Consider the following 15,288-nt stretch of genomic DNA (forward strand, 5'->3'; position numbering starts at 1 on the left):
TTTACATACTCTTCAAAAGATTTTTCCCTTGTTTCGTGTTCCTAATCTCCCAACCAAAGCATTTGGTTGCAAAGCATTTGTCCACAACCATCAACCTAACAGATCTAAACTTGATTCTAGAGCCCACACTTGTGTCTTTATTGGTTACTCACCTACACAAAAGGGTACAAGTGCTACTCTCCAACCTTACACCGGATGTTTGTGTCCCTTGATGTTACTTTCTTCGAAAATGAGCCATATTTTTTAGCCTCTCATCTTCAGGGGAGATACTTAGTGAAGATGAGACCTTGAGCAATCTTCTCATTATACCTCAAGGCTCTATCAGCCCTACCACCACTACAAAACATGCTGAAAATCCTACAGCCACTGTTATTCCTGTTTTGGAACCTGTTTTTCCTATTTTGGAACCTGTTTTTCCTATCTCCACTGTTCAGCAACAAGAAACAAGGGTGATTAACCATACTAATGAAGAAAAACAGCTTACTCATTCTGAAAAACAACAAGAAAAAACTCAGGGGCTTCGTGTATACTCTCGGAGACATCAGCTGCCTGAGACAGAAACAACAGTGCCAATGCCATCTTTACCCGAGGACTGTTTTGAGGAAGAAGTTTCACCTCCTTCATCTTCCATCTATCTTCCAATTGCAGTACGAAAGGGCACTAGGAGCTGCACTCAATATCCCATTTCTCGGTTTGTATCCTATAGAAACTTGTCTAAATCCTACAATGCCTTTGTTTCTAATGTTGACTCTATAGAAACTCCAAAAAACATAAAAGAGGCTCTTAAGTCAACCAAATGGAGGCAAGCTGTGTTGGAAGAAATAAAGGCTCTTGAAGACAATGGAACTTGGGAAATATCTAAACTACCTACTGGGAAGAAGACCGTGGGTTGTAAGTGGATTTTTACCACAAAATTTAAAACAGATGGGAGCATTGATCGATACAAGGCTAGCCTTGTGGCCAGGGGTTTCACTCAAACATATGGGTCGGACTATGAGGAAACCTTTGCACCGGTGGCCAAATTGAATACTATTTGAGTGCTTCTCTCAATTGCTGTCAACTTAGAATGGCCTTTGATCCAATTGGATGTAAAGAACGCTTTTCTCAATGGAGAATTAAACGAAGAAGTCTACATGGATTTTCCGCCTGGATTCGAAGGAAGCAAGGGCCAAGTATGCAAGTTGAAGAAGTCCTTGTATGGACTAAAGCAATCCCCTAGGGCTTGGTTTAATCGTTTTTCCAAAGCCATGACTAGTAGAAATTGTAACGCCCTATTACCCGAGACCGTCGCCGGAGTCGAGCACGAGGCATTACTAAACTTATTTGAGCACTTAAACAAATTCGGACAAGCTGTCCAACTGCGTCATAGTTGCTTAAAAATTCATATCTCGAGTTCCGAAACTCGAAATCAAATTCCGTAAATTTTTCCTTAAACTAGACTCATATATCTATCTACTAATTTTTTTCTACAATTTTTGGTCAGGCCAATTAGTACAGTTTATTAGTTAAAGTCTCCCCTATTTTAGGGTTCGACTGGTCTGACCTCTGTGTATTACGAATCAGATATCTACCTGTACAGAGTTTCAATGACTATTCCGTTTGTTTCTAATAAAATTAGACTCAATAAGCAATCTGTACATATAAAGAATAACTTCTAATTATATTTGTACAATTTATGGTGAATTCCCAAAGTCAGAATAGGGGATCCAGAAATCGCTCTGGCCCTGTTTCACAAAAATTTAAACTTCTCATAAAATATAACTCATATACCTGTTTTGTTCCATCCATATGAAAATAGACTAATAATTCTTCAATTCCATATTTTATTCATCATCTAATTGTATCTCTACTATTTTTAATGATTTTTCAAACTCACATCAATGCTGCTATTTGGATCTATTTTATGGTAAATTTTGCCTATTTCATGGTTTCCATGGATTAGCTAGCAATTTAGCATATATAACACCAAATATGATCATGATTAGCCATTCCAATGGCTAATCATTACCAAACATTTCCATACCACTCAATATCCATATCATAAGACCATATATACAAAATGATTATAATGCTATACATGCCATACTCAAAATATACAAGCCATTACGCCAAGATGGTATACGGATAGTGTGAGTGGGCCTCCGACTGTTCCCGATTTTCGAGCTGGCTTGTCAAAACTACAAGGAATGAAAAGTAGGGAGTAACCATAAATGCTTAGTAAGTCCATATGAAATTAATAAGCAATTACCAACATGCTTTTAAGATAAAACACCACAATTGTACAATTATACATACTCAGCTTAAACTGTTTTATCGAGATACATTTACTAAATAATTTATTTCTGGAGCTACAAAACTCAAAATTAAGTTCCGTTAATTTTCCTTGAAACTAGATTCATATACCTTTCTCTCATAAAATTTCCAGAATTTTTGGTTTAGCCATTTAGTACAGTTTATTCATTAAAGTTTCCCCTGTTTCGCTGTCCAACAGTTCTGACCTCTCTTCACTAAAAATTATTTATCTCATAATTCGGGACTTGGATGATGTTCCCGTCTATCCCTCTTGAAAATAGTCTGGATAAAGATTTTAAATATATAAATTAAAACTCATAATTATTTTTGTACAATTTCTAATGATTTTCTAAAATCAGAATAGAGGATCTCGAAGTCATTCAGACTCTGTCTCACAACAATTTAAATATCTCATAACATAAAATCCAATTGCATGTACCGTTTCCTCTATATGAAACTAGACTCATCAGGCTTTAATCTCATATTTTACTCAGCCCGTAACTCAATTTCCACAATTTATGGTGAATTTCAAAAATTACACTACTGCAGTAACCCAAAACTGCCAAGGCCATATTTATTCATTCACCACTATTATTCACTAAATCCATATAATATCATTTCATCCATCATGGTAAGAACACATAATTATGCTTCATAAGCATAGATCCATAATCTCAATGTCATCAAGTATCAAGAACTTATTCCAAATCGTGTCATTTTCATAGTATTCACCAATTCTTAATCTTTTCGGGCCATTTTACATTTTCGTTCATAATCAAATTAGGGAATGATTACGGAATTGAGTACCTCATTATCACAATGCCATAGTAAAACTATGGTCTTGCACATAGTCACATATCACATACCGAGGCCATAGCCCAGCCATGGTCTTACACGGATCACATATCACACTGATGCCATATCCTAGATATGGTCTTATACAGTAGCACATATCACACCGATGCCATATCCCGGATATGGTCTTATACGGAAGCACATATCACATTTCTCCAAAGCCATAGCCCAGCTATGGTCTTATACAGAAATCAAATTTCACATGTTGCCATGGTCCAACCATGGTCTTTTCCGTCAATTCTTCTTAGCCACTGAATGAAAGTACTCAAGTCCGTTGTTCCATTTAATTTGTACTTTTATTCAAATATCATTTTACACTTATCACAGTTTAATGACATTTTATATGCAATAATATACTATATCATTCATGAAATTTTCATTTCAAAACATTAAATTACACATTGCATTATTAAAAATTATATGAACTTACCTCGATATAAAATATTAGCAATCGAGCCTATTCCTCGTAAACTTTATTTTTTCCTCGATCACGACTTGAATCTCGTTTCTCTTGATCTATAATATAAATTATTTCTACTCATTAGCATTTATTTGATTTCTATTTCACTTCACAATTTATGCTGTTCAAATTTCGAAATTGCACTTTTACCCCAAAATTTATAGTTTTTTACAATTTAGTCCCTACTCAATTCACCCATAAATTGAACTAATTTTTCTCAATTAACACTTTATTTTATCATTATAAACTATTTCACAACCTTTGATATTCTGAATTTCAACACCAACATCTAATTCACAATTTTTTTCACAATTAGGTCCTAAATACCATTTTCTATCAAAATGACTTAATAAAACAACCTTAATATGAAATTAGAACTTCAATTTCATAATAATTCATCATAAAATGCCCTTACTCAGCCAGGGGAACTTCCAATTTCATCCACCAAATCAAAAACTAATGAATTAGATGATTGGACCTAATTGTAAAAGTCACAAAAACATAAAAATTACTAAGAAAAAGTAAAAATTGAACTTACATGGTGCAAAAATATGAAAAACCAGCATAGGAGACCTGCTACGGCGTTTCTGGCTGAGAAAGATGAAGAAATGTCTAGATTTTTCAATTACATCATTATTTAATTACTAACTTTTATGCTATTTCCAATTTTGCCCCCTGTTCACATTGTTTTCTTGCTTATTTCATACCCAAACCGTCCAGCCATTAACCTTTGGGTCTAATTGCTCTTTAAATCCATCTTTTTAAATACTTAAGCTATTTAATCACATCTCACAAATTTTGCACTTAGTTCAATTTAGTCCTTTTCACCTAATTAATTACCGAAACCTTAAAATTTCTTGACGAAACTTTAATACTAACTTATTTACACTCCATAAATATTTCTAAAAATATTTATGGCTTGGTTTATGAATTCGAGGTCTCGATACCTTGTTTTTATTCCGTTTTATCTACAACTTCCTATACTACATAATTTCATTTAATATCCAAATGACCAAAATGCCCTTACTACTAAACTTTCCAAAAATTCCATCCATATCCATTTTTGTCCATAGACTTACAAATTGGTCAAATTGCTCTGTAAGGACCTCTAATTAATAATCTAATTCAATTTTATGCAAAATACTTCTAGAACACAAGTTTTGCAATTTATTCAATTTAGTCCCTAATTTCAAATTAAGCACTTTATGCATAGAATTTCTTCATGAAATTTTCACACAATCATGCAATCATATCATAGACCTCAAAATAATTATAAAAAAAATTCTTTCTATCTCAAATTTGTGGTCTCGAAACCACTATTCCGACTAGGCCCAAAATTAGGATATTACAGACATTATACTCAAGGTCAAGCTGATCACACCTTATTCTACAAACACTCGGATAATGGGAAGTGCTGTATTCTCATTGTCTATGTAGATGACATAATATTAACAGGGGATGATTCAATTGAAATTGAAAGACTAAAAGAGTTCTTAAGTCTTGAGTTTCAACTTAAAGACTTGGGGAATCTTCGATATTTTCTAGGAATGGAGATAGCAAGTTCAAAGGCAGGTATTTCAATCTCTCAAAGAAAGTATGTTCTTGATCTACTTTCTGAAGTTGGACTGTTGGGTTGCAAACCAGCCGAGACTCCTATGAAACCCAACCTTAAATTAGGAACTGATAAGGATGGAGAAGAGGTAGACAAGAGGAGATAGCTTTTGGAGTAAGTGTTATAAGTCAATTTATGCATGCTCCTAGGGAGAAACATTTGGAAGCTGCCTACAGGATATTGAGATACTTAAAAGGGACTCCTGGTAAGGGGTTGCATTTCAAGAAAAATGTAAATCGAAGCATAGAAGTCTACACTGATGCAGACTGGGCAAGGGCAGTTAATGACAGGCGCTCCACAAGCGGTTACTGCAGCTATGTTTGGGGTAATCTCGTGACATGGAGGAGTAAAAAGTAATCTATTGTGGCACGCAGCAGTGCTGAATCTGAATATCGAGCTTTGTCCCACGGTATATGTGAAGGAATGTGGTTACAACGGCTAATGGGAGAACTAAAATTATCCTATACAAAACCTATAACATTATACTGTGACAACCAGGCAGCAGTTAGCATAGCTCATAACCCTGTACACCATGACCGTACCAAGCATGTGGAAATTGATCACCACTTTATTACGGAGAAAATTAACAAAGGGGAAGTTTGTGTTTGATATCTACCTACAAGACAACAAGTAGTAGACGTGTTAACCAAAAGCTTGAGCAAAAAAATATTCGAAGAAATTATGGGCAAGTTGGGTTTGATTAACATCTACACTCCAGCTTGAGGGGGAGTGTTGGAATTCCTTAAATTAAGCAGATTTTCTACCTTAGTTCTAGGAATTTCCTTGTACTATTAGCCATAATCAAATTACTAATTTTTAGGGATAGGCTAATTTCTAGAGATTATTTCCTTTTTATTTTTCCTACTATTCTTTAGAAGGCTGTAGTCAGATTAGAAAAAATAAGAATAATTCTTCTTCCTAAATTTGTACATAGTATAAGCATTTAAACTTCATAATGTCATTTCAACACTGTTTGATTGATTTCCACTTGCTCATAAGAGACCAAATCAAAACAAGAAATATCAGACGAACACTGACACAAAAAATCCTGAGTAGGAAAGTTGTCAATTTTTAATTCTATGCAATTGCTGTTTACATTTTACAGGGTTATCATGAGGCAGACTCACCAAATAAAGGATATGAATTTGATATGTTAAGTTTTGGCATCATTTTCTTTATTTGATCTGCTTATTTTTGGATCATTATCTGATTCTCTTTTTCCTATAGGCTTCTCCTTTTCTACTGGACTTTCCTGTGCCAAATTATACAATTCGTCCTTGTGTTTGGACAATTTGTTCTGGACATACTTAAACCGTCAGTATAACAAACTTAATGGTTTTATAAAACCTTAGCCTTTTTACTTGTATTGGTTACCTTTATGTTTTGTAGACAACGAGATATACTATGATTTGGGTGAAGGCAGTAGTGATGCCAGGGCAAATCAAGACAATATGAAACTGTCACAAGAGAAGACGTCTGCTGTCCCAAGGTACAACATTTATGAACACAATGTAATGTGCTCACTGAGATATTTAAAAAAAAACCCTCATACTGATAACAACTTTCTTATTTAGTCCTGCAGATATTCAGAGCATCATTATGACCTCACTAGCTGAAGTTGATCATAAAATAGAAAGTAACCCAGAGATGCTTGAGCTAAAAGACATCACAGATATAGAGGCAAAGCTGCAAAACATCATCAATAAGTTGGCAAAGGCTCGTGAAATGTTGGAGGAACAAGCAGAGGTGAAGAGACTGAAAGAAGAGATCGAGAAGGAGGAACGAAAAAAAATTGAAGCTGGCTGGGATGCAGAAGAGGCCACGAGTTATGTAATTGCTTCTTTTCTTTACTTTAACTGAGTAACAATAGGTCAAAAGCTTTTTGCCTTTGAAACACAATCTTAATGGTTTATTGGGATGCAGGGGCGAAGCCAAAAAAATTTTTTAGGGGTGGACTGGATAAAATTTTAATTTTTTATAGTTTATATCTTTATAATTTGTAAAGGATTAAATCGAATTTTTATAATTTTAGAGGGGGCCAAAGTGAAATTTTACCTTTACAGATTTAAAATTTTTTAAAAAATTGAAGGGCCTAAAATGCAATTTTACATTTTAGAGGGGGCTGGGGCATGGCTACGCCCTTGTTGGGATGTTGATGAATTGACGATACAGACAGTATGTTTTCTGTGTGAGGGTTTGTGTTTGAATTTTTAGTTTGTTATCAAGAGTCTAAAACTTCAAAGAGTAATATGAACTCCATGTTCATGTTATGAATTATTTTGGTTTTTAGAGTTACTTATTCTTATTAAGAGTTCAATACTTCACAGATAGATCCCCGAAAAGGTGATGGTTTATGGCTAGCTTGTGGTTCAAGTTTTCACCATGTATAAATTTTAGTTTTGGTACTTTTCTAGATTTATTTTGAGTTTAAGTTTTAGTGTTAGTGTACCATGTTTAGATTAATTATTGTTTTAAGTCTTTTTGTACTTTGAATTGGGTTCATTCTAGTTATAATTACGCCAACCAGCGAGTCGAAAGGAGAGAGGCAATAGTCTTGACTTTTAAAAATGAAAAATTATATATATATGATCCTTCTAGTGTTTAAAAATTCACAAATTAATGTAATAATAAAATTACATATTGTTTCTTTAAATTTTTATTTATTTATTACCCTTCCTAAAACAATTTCTTGGTTTCACCCTCTACCAACTAACCAAAAATGTAAGAACTAGTATCTATACCCAACAATTTGAGAAGAATTTTTTTAAAGATAATCAAGAGAATGCCAACAAAACAAAGGTAAAACCAATAAAAACTAAAACCCAAGTAGAGCCCAATACCTTTAGGCCCATTTGTTTTTTGTTATAGTTTAGGGTTTTATCTTTTTGCTTTTACTATTGTTGCCGGTTCAAAACAAAATTGGGTTATTTCCGATTAAGCTCCTTGGGCTTTTAATTTCGATTATCAACCCTTTATTAGTATTTTTTCCGGGTAAAGCTTCATTAGTGATTTTTTTTCAGTTTAGCTCCATTGTAATGCCACGTGGATTTCCATTTTCTGTATAGAAGAGAATTTGTTATATTCTGCCTTTTGAATAATTTGATTCCACCATAGCCGGTTAATTGTACCATCTCCATTAATTGTACTTGCTCTTAGCTGCATGAAAACTAATGTCATAGCATCACTAGAGACGAGATTAGAGGAATGGTTATTTGAATTAGATTAGATTAGCTGGTCAGATCGTTTGGATTTAAAATTTATCGAGTACCTATCAAAGAGAGGTATCAGATCGGTTAATTTGCGAATCAACACAAATTAGTTGAACCGGACTAAAAAATCAATTGAACTGGCAGTTGAATTTTTTTAATATATTTTTCATTTTTGTGATTTTTTTAATAATTTATTTAATCAAACTATTACAAATCGATTGGACTGTTGACAAATCAATAACTTCACTGAATCAACTATCAATCCAACTCTAAAAACATTGTTTGTGAGATATATGTTGACATAACTCAGCACCTTTTACCAGGTGAAATAGGAATTTGACTTAATTTAAGATTATAATGTAATTAAGGAGGGGCTAAATGTTCTTCGCCTCAAACAATTTTGAATATTCTTTAGTATATTTATTTATATATGCTTATATATTAAATAAATTAAATTGCCCTTCAACAATTTTGGAATTCTTCTTTATTATACACATTTGTATTTAAAAAAAACCAAAATACCTCGTTAAGATAAATTTTATGTTTTTATCTAGGTTTAAAGGTGTAAAAAGCCTTTGAACTTAAAAAAAATTAAAAAAAATAGCAATTAAATTTTTTTCTTTTTGCACTCAATTAATACTTAAACTTTCAAAATACATAAAAAATACTCTCAATTTTTTTAAAAATAAAAATAAAAATTAAGCCACTTGGTTTAACTGGTTGAATTGCTAGTTCAACCGGTTTTTAATCAATTCTATAGGTTCATATTGATTTTTAGTCTAATCGATTTAAAATAAATTTTCAAACCAGTTTTCGGTCAAACTAATCTAGTCGACTGATCTAGTTCGATTCAAACAACACTAATGGTTGAATATTGTCAATTATATAAGATAGAAACAATTCTTCTCAAAAAAGAAGAAAAAAAATATACGCAAACAATTCTAATCGTTTTAGCCATGGTTAGTATAGCCACCTATTTTTGCTTTATTTTCTTAGTTTTTGAACTATCTATCTTGAACAAAATAAAAAGAAAATTTACGAGGGTGCATGGAAAAGGGTTAGCTTTAGACCATGTCTTCTCCTGCTTATCTTTTCTTTTGCTGCATATACACACACGCATATATTGGGATGGATGGATAGGGCTGGTAAATGTAAATTTAATGGCTTTTTTTAGCTTTGTTTGTTCTTTACAAATAGAGGCAGTATTGGTATTTGGTAGCAGATTATTTAGTATATGAAAGGGAATTAGAGGAAAAGAAACTAAAAAAAGAAGAAGAGATTTTTATTATTGGGTTTCCAGAATCTTGATATTGGTTAATAATGCTCAAAACACACGTCATAAATGACAACAGCAAAATGACTTAATCGCTTGTCTCTTCATTAAAAGTCAAAAAAGGAGCACGCTAAATCGCTTAGTGACCATCCATCCATGCATATTAGTGACCATCCATCCATCCATCCATCCATCCATGCATATTAGTGACCATCCATCCATCCATCCATCCATCCATCCATCGATGCATATTAGTGACCATCCTTCCATCCATCCATGCATATTAGTGACCATTCAACCATGCATATTAGTTTCGTACACATGAAAGTAAAAGGGATTAGTGCGAGTGCGAATGTAGCTGGCTCTCTACACATATTAGGAGTGTGGTTATGGAAATGAGAAAGCCAAACAGCATGGCAACGTCTAAAATCTCCAGTGCTTGTCTCAGTTTGCTTCAAGGAATTCATGGTGGAATCCAGCAATGGAAGGAGACCAAATAAAGACTCAGCTAGTCGTGAAAGGAGGAAGGTGACCACTTTGCTCTTCTTATTTTTTCCCCTGCAAACTCGACAGCTTAATTCTTTTTCTACTTTTAATGATTTCAATTTTTTTTTTGTTTTTTTGGTTGCTCTCCGTGTGCAGAAATGGGAGCTTGAAGTACAAAATCTCATGCGTATAATACGGGGTGATAATAAATTTACAAAAGCTGTAATGTTTTACCTCTTTGCAATTTTTAATTGTTTGTAGTTTTTTTTTTTTTTTGTTGGAACTAACTTTTAAATTTATGATGCAGTGGCAACATGATGATAAGAGAAAGCTTACCGAGGAGGCTACTACAATGATGAAAGACCCTATTTTCTTAGTGGGCATGTTGAGACGTTGGATGCCGCAGGGAAATCCGGCTCTAGAAACAGCATTTCGAACCATTGAAACGTTTTCGAGAAATACCAATGATGGTATAGGTATGATCTTTCAACAAGAATGGTGCTATTTTTCTTTTGGTGAATAAGAACGGTGTTGCTTTGTGTTACATTTATATTTTTTTAAAAGATGCTTTTATCATTTATATTACTATGTAAAATACATTTTAGTCTTTTTCCTAAAAATTGCTTCTTTATCAATCTTTGTATATTAAGAATTTATTTAAATAATGACACCGTTATTAATGTATTTTAATTAAAAAGTGCATAGATTTTTTTAGTGCATGATTAATTTTTTTATCAGCCAAATCGTATCACAAATAAATTAGTTAGATATGAAATGTTTTATTCAAATTATTAATAACTTAACAGTAAATTAAATGATGCCAAAATTTGAATAAATTTTTTATGTACAAAAATTAATCTATACTAAAATAACTTTTATATAATAATACAGAGATTCCAATACACTTTCAACTATTTTTAGACTATCTAAATTAAATTTTCTCGTTGCTTTCTTTATATTTTTAGGTAACACAGTATATGAGACGCAGAAGATGCAGTTCAATGAGGAGCAACCTATGCAGGCAATAACAATTGCCATGATTGTCTCCTTTCTCTCATCATGTTTTTTTTTTTTTTCATTATTGACTTTCTCTTTTGCATATCCAGGAAGATACCATTTGGCCAACCCAAACTAATCAGAACAATGTTGAGATTCATGAGTTTGAGGTAAAAGTTTTTGAATGCTGTAATTTATGGTGTATGTATTTTTTAAGAATTTGAATTATATTAAATTAGATTTTTTTAAAAAGATAGTGGTTAGTTGACTGAAAAAGTAAAGGAAGGAGAGACAGAAGTGAAAAAATAAATTTAAAGTGCAATACTAATAATGAGAGGAAAATAATAAAAGATGCAAAAAAATGATTTAGGAGAATAATATATTATAATAATTACATATCTTTTTTTATCTGAATGTATAAAAATGTTTAATAATGAGATTATGATTTAGGATTTCTTTTTATTAATTATTTAATTACTTTTTATTTTCTAAATAGATTCACCCAATTAAATTGAGATGGAGAATAATGTGTTATAATAATTACATATCTTATAAAAAAATTATTTATTTTTAATATAATCCTAACGTAAATTATTTTGGTTTATAAATTTCAGAAATTTATGAATTTTATCAATCAACGTATAGTTTTTCTGGTTTATTATTTTCATTCCTTTATTAGAAATTATTAGATTTCTCAAGCACATGGCATCATGTTGCAAAATTTTTTATCTGACCTGTCTAGTTTTGGACCATTTTCTGACTCTCTCTTGCTTATAGACTTCTCAAACATATTTGAATCCTGAATCTTCTAAAAACATGGCTGCTTCGGGGGGCTGGGACATGGACATAGACAGTCTTATGGAGGACTTACTAAATTGCTCTTACAAAGGTAATGTCTGCAAGCTACTATTTCAATGGACATTCTGCTAAAGTTATTAAGAAAATTTTTAATATTTCATTTCTTGTCAATTATATGTAATGATATCTATAGATAGATCCTCGATTAAGATTTCACTTTATAGTAGCAATTTGGTCTTAAACTATTGTATAACAAATTTAATTGTCTTATCAAATACTTTTTAACTTTTACTAGTACATATTTTATACTTTGATGTTTATCTTAATAGCTTTGTTTTCTAGATGAGTTGGAGCACTGGTGCTGCCGGAGAAAATGAAGCCTAATATGCTCTACGGTTCAAAGATATAGAGTTGATAAGGATAAAACGGAAGTGGTCACAGAGATATTAGAAAGCAATCCGAATATATTTTAGCTTAAAGACTGCTGCAATTTTCATTAAGTGATTGAGTTTATGTGTCTTGGAACTGTGTCAATCTTTGGGATTTTATTTATGAGTCTAGAAGTGAATAATATAAGTGTGTTGGAGTCTGCAGTGGTTGTAATGCAAGGCGAAAAGATATTTCTCCCTTAATATCAATCATATTACTAGCTTCTGTTATCTGCAACAAAGACATCACATATTGAGAAAATGATTGAAGAGGTTAGGTCTTAAGTAATTGTTTATTTAGAAGAGAAATTATATATAAATTGATAATATAGAGAGAGAAATGAAATTCATTACCATAAATATAATATTTATTGAATAAGGATTCTTCTTTAAAGAATCCCAATTTATTAGCAATATCCCTGTGAACTAGGAATCTTCCTTATTTTACAACTTTCATTATTTATCATATTTTACTAGTTTTTAAAAGAAGAGAGTTATTGTCTTATTAATAAATTAAACAAAATTTATATTTAATTTGAGATTTGGATCTCACTCTAATGAGTTTTAAGGTATCAACTCCCTTTTCAGAGTTGAATTCTATATAGGGTTGGCTGCTCAATAAACCAGAACAAGGGAGATAATCCCTCTTCTCAACCTGACTTAATTGTAAAGCTTTCAGTGACTTGGTCCATCTCTAGGAAAAAAACAAAATGGTATCGGATAATTGTCTGAAGATCCTTTAATTTTACTTCATCGATGTGAACAATTTTTTGCCAACCAGCCAACACCAGAGATAGATCAAGTTAGTCTAGCAGCCTTCCAGTTGCTCGAGGAAGCCCAATTGTGGTATTACAAGCTTAAGCAAGAAGAGTCAGATATCAATTGGGACAAAATTACCAAGTATTGCTTATTACGCTTTGGCCCTCCGGTACAAAGGTAATCCTTCGGGAGACTTGGTTCATTTAAGATAGTAGTTCATGGGTCGAGTCATTCGATCAAGTTCAAAGTTCTATCCAAAAATTAGGAGGATTTAAATAAAAATATAAACTCAAAAATGAGTTTAGACAAAAAAAAATTGAAACTTATTTTTTAAATAGGTCAGACCTAAGTAAATTTTTTTAATCCCAACCCAAACATGACTTATAAATCATATTTTTAACAAATTAAGCATTTATTGGATTTGGCTTTAAAATCTGGAAACAAGGTTACTAGTTTGAAAATAGGGCTTCGTCTTTTTCCTTTTTCTTTTCTTTTTTCCCTCTGCCCAGTACTCCAATCTGACGAAATCTCATGGATTGGCAGGGCCTGGCCCCCCTATGAGAGAACTAATAAATAATAAAAAAATAAAAATTCTGCTTCTCTCATGGATCACATAGATTGGTACGTTAGATCCGACGCCAACAATTTCGTCCCTCCAGAAATCCTGTAAAACCACCTAAAATATTAAATCTTCGTAACAGATGTAGACAAAAACAAGTGGGTTAGGACTCGAGAAGACCAAGTCAATGACTCCAGAAAAATGAGTCATCATCGGCTTAAACATGGAGATAGAAGAGGAGAGGAAGGTTGGATATAGAAGAAGTGGAGAGAGGGAGGTTGGCAGGCTGTTGTTGGCCGAAGGCCAGAGCCGATACCGCCGCCCCAGCGGCCAGGGTTAGGCGGAGAAAACAGGTTTCTTTCTTCTTTCGGGGGTTTGGGTTTGAATCATGAAAGTGGTAAAGAACACATGTTGATGGATTGGTATTTTTGTAGTAAAAATTACCGCGTAGAACTGCAATCATTAAAATTAGAAATTCATTACTTAATTGGTACACCACACGTTGTTGAAATCCATGATCCATGCAATAATGCATCTTGTCTTATGCGATAAACTATTTAGGCATAATCTCCTATTTGGCCCTAAAACTTTATAAAATAAGTCATTTTAGCTCTTTATTTAAATTTTCTCCACTTTTAACCTTTCAACTTGTACTATTTATCAAATCATCCCAAAATGGATGAAAAAATTAAGGTATACTAACTTTGTTGACATGACATATATATCAACAATTAATTATTTTTTAAAATTTAAAAAAAAAATATTTTAAAAATTAAAATTTGTTAGAAAATGTAAAAATTATAAAAATGTATTTAAACATTATTGAAAAAAGTAAAATTATTTAGTTTTATATTAATGGAAAATATGAAAATAATTAATAGAACTTAAAAAAAATTTGAATAGTTAATATTTATTGAATTTCTAATATTCTAATATTTATAATTTTTTTCATTTTAAATCATTTTTATAATTTTAATAAGTTTCTTTTTACTTTACAAAGTTAAATAAATACTAATGAAGCTGTTAAATATGACTCCTATTTTCAGTCAAATTTGAAAAATAGTCTTTCAGTTAAACTCTGTTTACTTGTTTCAATCAAACACTGATAGTTAAACTCTGTTTACTTGTTTCAATCAAACACTGATTAGTTTAGATTATTTTATTATTATTTGATCTATGAATTTAGCCTATAAATAGGCTCTTTTACAACCTTAGAAAATACACCCATTAGAGATTAGAACTCATAACACATTTATAGAATTTTGTGTTTACGTTTTGAGGGTTCTTTGTTTTCGGGTTTTCGGGGTTTAGTCTTAATCTCCATCTTTTGTACTCTTTATTCTTTTGCCATTATAGTAAAATTATCTTTGCCCGTGGTTTTTTATCCTCTTTGGAGGGGTTTTTCCACGTTAAATTTGTGTGTTCAATTTCTCAATTTATTCTGCTATTTTACTTGTTTGCTGCTTAATCGGGTAGAAATCCTAACAGAAGCATATACCCGGACAATCACATGTCATGTCAATAAAGTTAACTTTAGTTAACCTACAAAGAACCATTACTT

Source organism: Gossypium hirsutum, chromosome A03 (genome assembly GCF_007990345.1).
Source record: "Gossypium hirsutum isolate 1008001.06 chromosome A03, Gossypium_hirsutum_v2.1, whole genome shotgun sequence".
Classification (NCBI taxonomy): domain Eukaryota; kingdom Viridiplantae; phylum Streptophyta; class Magnoliopsida; order Malvales; family Malvaceae; genus Gossypium; species Gossypium hirsutum.